The sequence below is a fragment of the Bison bison genome, unplaced genomic scaffold (assembly GCF_000754665.1).
Source record: "Bison bison bison isolate TAMUID 2011002044 unplaced genomic scaffold, Bison_UMD1.0 scf7180017864132, whole genome shotgun sequence".
Classification (NCBI taxonomy): Eukaryota; Metazoa; Chordata; class Mammalia; order Artiodactyla; family Bovidae; genus Bison; species Bison bison.
In genome coordinates, this window is record NW_011494704.1 from 17,498 (window position 1) to 27,215 (window position 9,718).

The 9,718-nt window shown below is 34.5% G+C and overlaps 1 long non-coding RNA gene across 1 annotated transcript in view; it reads left to right on the plus strand.

Annotated features, from left to right (window-relative positions):
• The first annotated feature begins 806 nt into the window (after positions 1-806).
• LOC104988376 overlaps positions 807-9,718 on the plus strand; it is a 56,088-nt gene continuing 47,176 nt past the window's right edge. The window contains exon 1 of the long non-coding RNA XR_825229.1: positions 807-1,252. This is a non-coding gene — a long non-coding RNA (uncharacterized LOC104988376). The remainder of the gene's footprint in view (positions 1,253-9,718) is intronic.

The following is a 9,718-nucleotide window of genomic DNA, read 5'->3' on the forward strand; positions in this document are numbered from 1 at the left end:
AAGTAGGGCTAAGGGAAAGAGGAGAATCAAGGATGACCCCAAGGTTTTCAGCCTGATCAAGTCGAACATGGTTGCTGTTAACTGAGGTGGGGAAGTCTGAGTGAAGTGGTTAGGAAAGATCAGGAGCTCAGTTGAAACACATAGCTCAACAAAAATATGTTTTATATATATATATATTTTTTTTTTTTGGCTGAGGCATGTAGGATCTTAACTCGGAGAGAGTTCAACAATAAACATGTTCAACAATAAAGAATTGAGTGAATAAATTATATCTCCATATAATGGAATACTATATAGAAATATTTTTCACATTTATTTATTACTTATCAATATGACATATTAACTGAAAAAAGCTTATTATCAAATAGTACTCATGGTACAACTCATGCATAGGAAAAATAAAATATATAAAATTTTAGTAGTAGTTTGGTGTGATTTTAATTTTTTTTCTATCTGCATTTAAAATTTTTTGGTGATTTTTGTGAATAAAAAGGGAAAGTGCATATTCTAATTATACTTTAGTAAGATTTATATAAGTATATATAAAGGAAGAAGGAAATGGCAACCCACTCCAGTACTCTTGCCTGGAAAATCCCATGGACAGAGGAGCCTGGTAGGCTACAGTCCATGGGGTTGCAAAGAGTTGGACACAACTGAGCTACTTTACTTTACTTTATATAAGTATAATTTGAAAATAACATACATGCATAGAGAAAGACTTGAAGAATATATATATATATTTATATTTATATTTATATATATATAAACTATAAAATGTTATGTTCCATGTCATTGAAAATTTCTCCCATTTCTCCATTGTCTTTGGAGATGATTACTCTGTCCTTGATACCTCAAATTTCAACTTGATATACCTTATTAATTTTGCTCAACACTCTTCAATTAAAAAAAAAAAAATACAACTCATTCCAGGCAGAGAGACTTTAAAAACAACTTTACAGCAATTTTGTGGCATCCATTTTCAGATGCCAGCAGGCAAGACTGTATATCAAAATGTACTATCAGGTTCTAAGAAAGTGATAAAGATATGAATGGGTTGCCTAAATGAAATGATTGATTGATGTGATTTTGTCTTGTCATTTCAAGGGAGTGAAAAAAATAGACCCCAAATTATATGAAAAATTTATCGGCCATAGATTTGGAGAAGAAGTGGTACACTGTATAGATCTTTGCTCCATGCTGAAGAAAAAGCAAAGTAATGGCTATTATCACTGTGAGTCTTCAATTGTGATTGGTGAGTGGCATTTAAAAATTATTATCTTTGGTTTTGATTTCTTCAGTGTCATTTTGTTTTGGCAAAGTTTATGTTGTATGTTTTTCTCAGTGCCATATTTTCCTAAACATTATGTTTTGACAATAATACATTAAAAATTTTGTGGAACATATTTATTATTTATATTTATCAGTCAAGATTTCAGTACCAATAGTTTTTATGCTTCTGTGCTTTAAAATATAATCATCGTGAAGTCTTGAAATGTTGATTCAAAATTCATTTCAGTGTAATTTTATTTTGTGAATATAAAAAAAGCGTTTTCATCAGTGAAGGCCTATATGATCACAGCCTTCTATGCCAGCTATTTTCATCTTTGCTGCTTTTAATTAGGAATAGACTGTGCCAGGCCAGAAAGTTTCACTCTGAGAAGAAAAAGCATAGGTGGCCTGCAGAGATCGAAAACTTGTCTTTCAATTTTTTCCTTAAGAAAAATATGTTTTGAGGGGAGACCAAGATTCATGCATAAATGCTCTGTCATCTTACGAGAGAGATGGCTTGTGATGAGACAGATTCATACACAGTTGTGTTTCCAAGTACAGAGCGTGTGCACCAAAAGAAGAATGTGAAAAACTAGAACAGGGGTATTTCTCGTTTGCAACGTGGCTGTCTTTCAAAGGAACCTGATCTGTTGTGATTGAAATTTACTATTTCAAGCTGGGCAATCTTCTTACAAAATTGTGAACTTCAAGACAACATCATTTGTATACTTTTTAAGTGATGTGAAAATAGAGAAGATAAAAACATGTATCTAAATATCTCAAGGGTCTTCAACCAAGGTACTTTCTTGCCACCATCAAGGTCAGCTTGAAGAAAACCTATGGAAATATACATCCTGAAAGAATCTTTATACAGAAAGTATTTTTAAAATGTTCAAGAAGACAATTTTATTTCTAAATTCTCATCAGAGAAGCCATTTTACCTTCCAAAGATCTTAGCCCTCTTAAACAGAAGATATTCAGTATGTCATTTGAATTCTGTGTTCTGAAACATGTTAAGTGTGTTTTAAGGAAGACTTTTTTGTTTTCAGAACCTCTGTAAGAGAGCTGGCTTCCATCAAAGTTTTGATGCGGACCAAACATTTCTCTTTAGGTTCACTGTAAAAAGCAAATTTAAATCCTTCTTGCATAATACAGATTTTGGCTAGCTTTCCATATCTTGTCTGTAATTACTTTAGGCCAGCCTTGAAGGAGAACTCAGTGCTTCATTGCCTCTCCCACTCCTATTTTTTTAAAAAAGAGCAACATGTAGATTTTACTGAAGGTATTGTGGGCTTGCATTATGCAGCTCACAGCATGGATCGCCAATATTGCCATTACACAGCTCTGTTCAGCTCACCCCAAATTACTATGCTCCACTCACTGAATTTTCTTTTACTGCTCCTTTCCAGCTCGGTTTCTAAAACTCCCCTTATCCCAGGCAATTTCTCTCGACTTTTTCTCTCAGGCTCTTTATCTCTCATCCTTTTCTAACTCAGAGCAATTTAGCTTCTTTCAAATTTCACCCATATGGATCATTAAGATTATTTAAAAAATGGTTTTTACCTGTTGCACATAATCTGTATTCTCCTACCATTTTGAACATTACTGTCGACATTGAAAATGATAATTATTTTATAATCATTAACCAATTTTAATACACACTAGAGTCTTATATTTGCTGTGGATAATTACTGATTTTCTTGATCTTACCTGAGTTTTACAGCAGAAAATATTGGGCAGGATTCAGGACTCTTTGTGAGTTTCATTTCTTGTTCAGATTTTTTTTTGTATTATCTTTAAAAAAGTTTTTTTATTGGAGTATAGTTGATTTACAATGTTGTGTTAGTTTCAGGTGTACAGTGAAGTGAATCAGTTTTTTATATATATATATATATATATACACACACATATATATATGTATTTCCCCTTTTTCAGATCCTTTTCCCATTTAAGCCATTGCAGAGTATTGAGTAGAGTTCCCTGTGCTATACAATGGCTCCTTATTAGTTACATATTTTATGTATAGTGGTGTGTATATGTCAATCCCAATCTTCCAATTTATCCCTCGCCCTCCTTTACCCTCTGGTAACCATAAGTTTGTTTTCTACATTTGTAACTCTATTTCTGTTTTGTAGATAAGTTCATTTGTACAATTGTACCCTTTTTTTTAGATTCCACATATAAATGATGTCTGTCATGTGGTATTTGTCTTTCTCTGTCTGACGTGCTTCACTCAGTTCGACCATTTCTGGGTGATCCATGTTCCTGCAAGTGGCATTATTTCCTTCTCTTTTTTGTGGCTTAGTGATAATCCACTGTGTCTATGTTCCACATCTTCTTTATCTATTCCTTTGTTGATAGACATTTGGGTTGCTTCCGTGTCCTGGCTGTTGTAAATAATGCTGTTGTGAACACTGGAGAGCATGTATCTTTTTGAATTATGGTTTTCTCCTGATATATGTCCAGGAATGGAATTGCAGGATCTTATGGTAGCTCTATTTTCAGTTTTTTAACGAGTCTCCATACTGTTCTTCATAGTGGGTGTACCAGTTTACATTCCCACCATCAGTGTAGAAGGGTTCTCTTTTTTTCACAACCTCTCCAGCATTTATTGTTTGTATAATAGATTTTTGATGATGACCAATCTTATCAGTGTGAAAGTGAAAGTCTTTCAGGCTTTTGTGACTCTTTGCAACCCCATGGACTGTAACCCACCAGACTCCTCTGTCCATGGAATTCTTCAGGCAAGAATACTGGAGTGGGTTGCCATGCCCTCCTCCAGGGGATCTTCCCAACCCAGGAATCCAACCCAGGTCTCCCTTATCTCAGGTGGATTCTTTACTGTCTGAGCCACCAGGGAAGCCCTCCTGACCAGTGTAAGGTGATATCTTATTTGTAGTTTTGGTCAAATAATTAGTGATATTGAGTATCTTTTCATGTGCTTTTTAGTCATATGGGTGATTTCTTCGGAGAAAGGTGTTTTTTAGATCTTCCACCCTTTTGTTCAGATTTATTTGGCTGACATTTGGTATGGTTGCTCTTTAATTTGATCCTAATTCAAATATAATGTCTGTTTCCTGAACCTTAAAACCAGTATTGTGTTGTATACAGAGAATGGGACAGATTTCAGATGATCATAAGATATTTTGTGTTCAGAATTCTAGAGTAGAATTTGGGCTTCAGGAACTCTGGGAACCTCCTGAAATTATTCATAAAAGTGTATGTATAGATACATATGTGAATTTTTTGGCGGAGAGAATTTTTAGATTTGCATATTTCCCATCTTAATTTGTTAATGGTGCATTCTTGGATAATACTGGATTTCAAATCACTGATCTTCTTTTCAGCTGTCTCAGTTATATTGTTTAGGACATTTTAAAAATACCAATGACTATATGCTTCATTTCCAAGATTTGCAGTTGATTTTTATCATATTTTCCTGCTCGGCTCTTTGCTTATGGATGTATTCCTTCATTTATCTCTTTGATGATTTCAATATAATTAATTTTGAAAATTCTTATCATATTTGAAGATCCAGTTCCTATGAATTCTTCTATTTGTTGGGTCTCTTGTGGCACTTGATTTTCTCTGGTGCTTTTAAAGTTTTTCTGAGAACTCATTTAACTATGTATGTTTCCCAGTCATAACCCCATGTGTGGTTTTGCAGATGTCTCAGCCCTGGTCCCACAGGGTAATTGCTTTGTATTAGGAACTGGCAGCAGCAAGCTATTTTTGTCCATCAGGAGTTGGATTTCATTCTTCTTGTGTCTCTTAATAGTTTGTGAGGATTTTTTTTTTTAAGAGTAAAGATGATTAGCCTTTTGCTATATTGGCTTCAGATATTTGCCAGGTTTTATTTTGCATTCAGTTTTGGTCACAAGAAATTTTTCATATTAGATGTTTTTTAGTTTTGTAAAATTATAGATACAAAAATTCTGTGATTTCTTTAATTATTGTGACTAGAGTCATCTCCAAACTAAAAATTTGATGCATTTTCATTTATATTTTCCTCTGCTTTTTTGGTTATTTTTACATTTGAGCTTTTCATCTATATGGTGTGATCATTAATTAAGTACTCAGACACTCAGATTAAGAAAGAAATTCAGTTACTAAAAGTGGGTGTGAAATAGAGCTTTAGTTTTAGGAAGTTTTTTTTAGAATTTTTTTTGCACCCCACCAACCTTACTGTGTGTTCCGAAGATCACTAATTAGCAACCCTTCATGTTGTCTTGGGCTTCCCTGGTGGCTTAGTTGTAAAGAATCTGCCTGCTGATACAGGAGATGCAGGTTTGATCTCTGTCTGGGTGGGGAAGATCCCCTGGAGAAGGAAATGGCATCCCACTCCAGTATTCTTGCCTGGGAAATCTCATGGGCAGAGGAGCCTGGCAGGCTACAGTCCATGGGGTTGCAAAAGAGTTGGACACGACTTAGTGACTAAACAGCTACAACATGTTATATTAATACTGGACTAACACAGGGTTTTTGTTTGTTTGTTTTTATAATTGTTGCCAATTTAGGGGTAATTTTACTTAAAAAAAAATCTGGGTTTCTGGTACCTTTGAACAATCAAAAAATATGGCCACACCTGTTTCACGATCTTGAATGCAGTGATTTCCTGGGTGGGTACACCTTGAAAGCAGCTACCTTTTGTCATCCCCTCACTCTTGTTCTTCTTTTACAATTTGCTTAACTCAGTCACACTACCTCCGTGGTTCCTGACAGCATCTGAGTTTGGATCTCCTGGCAGCTGTTGCTGTTCCCTGGGCCTGCTTTAGGTTTCCATGCTGAGCATTTTCCTCTCCAACTTCTGTCATTGTGCATCTTTATCTGGAGTGTTAGGGGGAAGTTTGGTGGGTTATGGAGGCAATAGTCATACATTCAGATGCAAGAAAAAAGTACTACTTTTTAATTCTCATCAAAAATTTGGTTGATAATATGCTTACTTAATATTGGGTTGTAACTTCTTAGAAACCTAACTGCATTCATTAATCATTTAAAATACAATTTTTTTTTAAGTGTAAAACCAGTCCTTCCTGGTGAATCCAGGAATGAAATATAGCTCAGATGTCCTAGGGTGGTGAAAGCTCTTCTCTGTGAGCTACTTACTGGAGTTGAGTGTATTAATTTTTCCCTGGCAGCTCTGTTCCATTTATATTTCCTTTGGGAAAATAATTGACTAAATGATACCCTTTGGAAGATTGATGAGCAATTTAGTGCTTGCAAAGACTAGTTTACTTTCAGCTGTCAGATATTTCTCATAGGAGGCAGTGGAGAATTTGGAAAGGTCTACAAGGTTTTTTTTTTTCCAGGCCCGTGTACTTCTTTATAACTTCAGCAAGCAGAGGTGCAAATGTGATTTTCTGGGAACCCTAGCTGTTTAATAATAATTACTCATCATTAATTTAATAAATGTTATTGAGTGTGTATGATGTGTATACTCCTCTTGGGTATCACAAAATACAGAGAAGTGTAAGACATAGTCCTTAAGAGTATACAGTGTCACTGGGGAGCTAAGACTACATCTGAAAAATGGAGAGGGAGGAGGAGTAGATGAATAGAGCTTCATCCATAACAATGATGGGTTTTGTAGGACACAGTGGAAGAAGCATATAACTTTAGCTTATAGGAGAGCTGGGCGTGGGGAGTTTCAGGGTTTGGATAAATAGGATGAGATGGATAGTAGAGAAAGGACACTGTCCAGGAACAATAGGTACAGTTTACAGGGGAGAGAAGCAGTACATTAGGAGGCAGGACAGAGCAGAGGTAATATTAGTGATGATATTAAAGTAGCCACTTCCTGTCATGGAACACCATTTTTTCTCGAAAAACGACCTTTAGACATTTTTTGTTTCCACATTTGGGTATTTGGCAGCCATTTTCTTGAAATAAACCTGTCACATCAAAGAAAACTGACATCGTTTACCGCTAATAATAAAACTCAAGGTTTCAGACAATAGTAAGAATTTAAGAAAACTGATCTATTACTGTGAGTAGACAGATTCCTAAACTTCCCCACTTTTTTTAATGGAAAATTTTATACAGAAAGAGAACAGAGTAGAATAAGGAACTCGGTTTTCCCAGGTTGTTTTTATCTATCAAACTTTGTTTTTACTTTTTTGAGGTATAACTTACACTCAAGATTTGTACCTGTTTAAAGTGTATAAGTTGATGAATTTTTAACATATGTATGTACCTATGAAACCATTATCATTATCAAGATACTGAAAATTTCCTTTCCCTCAGACATTTATTTGCTCCTCTTTGTAATCCATAAAGACTTTCCTAGTAAGAAGATGTGATATTAATGAATTTTTTGATGTTATATAATGAAATATGTCAAAATATGGAGAATCTTTGTAACTCAGTGAATTTGTATTTTTAAAATGACTGATGCATGTTGTTACAAAGACATGTGTGGATAAAAGATCCATTAATATTCAAGATAGACCAAAAGATTTGACTGTAAATAGTATGAAAGTTTATTGATCCATTTTAAGATTCAACATTGCAATTAAGCTTTAAGAAACTACAACTTGTTGAGTTTCAGTGTAATATCAAAGAATGTCCACAGTTATCTGAAAAGGCTATTATTCTCCTGCATTTTTCAAATATACTTCTCTGTGAGGCTGGATTTTTCTTATACTTCAAATGAAACAACATATTGCAACAGATTGAATGCAGAAACAGATATGAGGATAAATCTTTGATTAAGTTAGACATTAAAGAAAGTCACAAGAATGTAAAATAATGCCATTCATCTCACTATAAAATTTTTAATTAACAATATAGTTATTTTCACAAAACATTTGTGATGACATTATATATATAGTGAATTTATCATTGATAATTTGAAAAGAATGAAATACATTTAAAAATCTTTTCATTTCTAATGTAGTAAATATACCAAATAAACAAAAGCTCTTGGTGGGAGAGATTGTAGATAAGTATTAACAGTGTAGCAGAGTCTTGAGGCCAAAACATTTAAGAACTTTTGCTTCAGTACATATATCCAAGAAAACTATGAAAAAATTTATTCCTCAGACAACTCTCTAAGCTTAATTTTGATCAATATTTCCAACCATTTCTTTGAACAGATTAATTTTGATGGCTACTCAGTTATCTCTCTATAAAATATAAATGGTTTGATTCCTCTCTCCTTAATTTTTTTGTTCATCCCTTTAAAATTTCAATTTTAGCATCCTATGGTTAAAAATGTGACAAGTAGAAAAATACCCAAGACTGACAATAGCATATCTATGTGAAATGATATGTTAAAATCATATTATGTGACACTTATATTCTGTAGGAATATAGGAATGCCTCTTTTGTGGTGGGCGGGGCCAAAAATTTTGGTCTTGTTTTCTTTTGCACAGACTGACAGGGAAATGATTAAGAAAATTTCATCTCTACTTAAACTGTTTAAGATGAATCTGTTTCAAGCATGTTAGAAGAAGGAAAAGTAAAAATACAGTTTATCACCTAAGGGAATTGTACATTGTTTTTTCACCTGAAAACTTTAGCGTCTAGAAGTTTTCCCTGTTCAAAATTATCATGTAATTTAATGAGAGCTGAGTGCAAGGTGTTTAATTATTTACTCTATGGCACATAAATTGTGTGACCATGTAATTTATCATCCAAATGGTACCCTTGGAAGTGTACTTTGCTGAGTTAGAAGAAAACCAAGAAAACCAAGTTATCCTGGTTTAAAAGACTTATGTCATCCTACCTAGAAATCATAATGTTCTTGAAAAGCAGAACCTTTGACATGGTAGAATATTATATTTCAAGTGCCAGTCTTGTTCCTTTTTATAATCTAATAGTCTTCTTACAGGTTTTCTTGATGAAACCTGTAAGAAAGTTTCCCTGATGAAACCTGTCTACTAAGAAGAAATTATTTAAAATTTCATTGTTATGCTCAAATAAAAATGAAAGAGAACTAATAGTTGGAACTCCCAGCTTGCTTTTTTACATCTGCTTGAATTAGAGGAAGTTGCAAGATAAGTAACTGAGCAAATTAATCTTAGTGATGGCTCACTGTATTTTAACGGGTATATCAGTTATTAATCTGATGCTAACACAAAGTGGCAGCTGTGAAGGGTGTTTTGAAAATCCAACCATCTGTTGGCCTGGTTTCAAACCTTATGATTTATATTAGATGCCTTGGGAATCTTACATATGAAAGGGTTAGTTCAGTTCAGTCGCTCAGTCGTGCCCGACTCTTTGCGACCCCATGAATCGCAGCACGCCAGGCCTCCCTGTCCATCACAAACTCCCAGATTCACTCAGACTCACGTCCATCGAGTCAGTGATGCCATCCAGCCATCTCATCCTCAGTTGTCCCCTTTTCCTCCTGCCCCCAGTCCCTCCCAGCATCAGAGTCTTTTCCAATGAGTCAACTCTTCGCATGAGGTGGCCAAAGTACTGGAGTTTCAGCTTCAGCATCATTCCT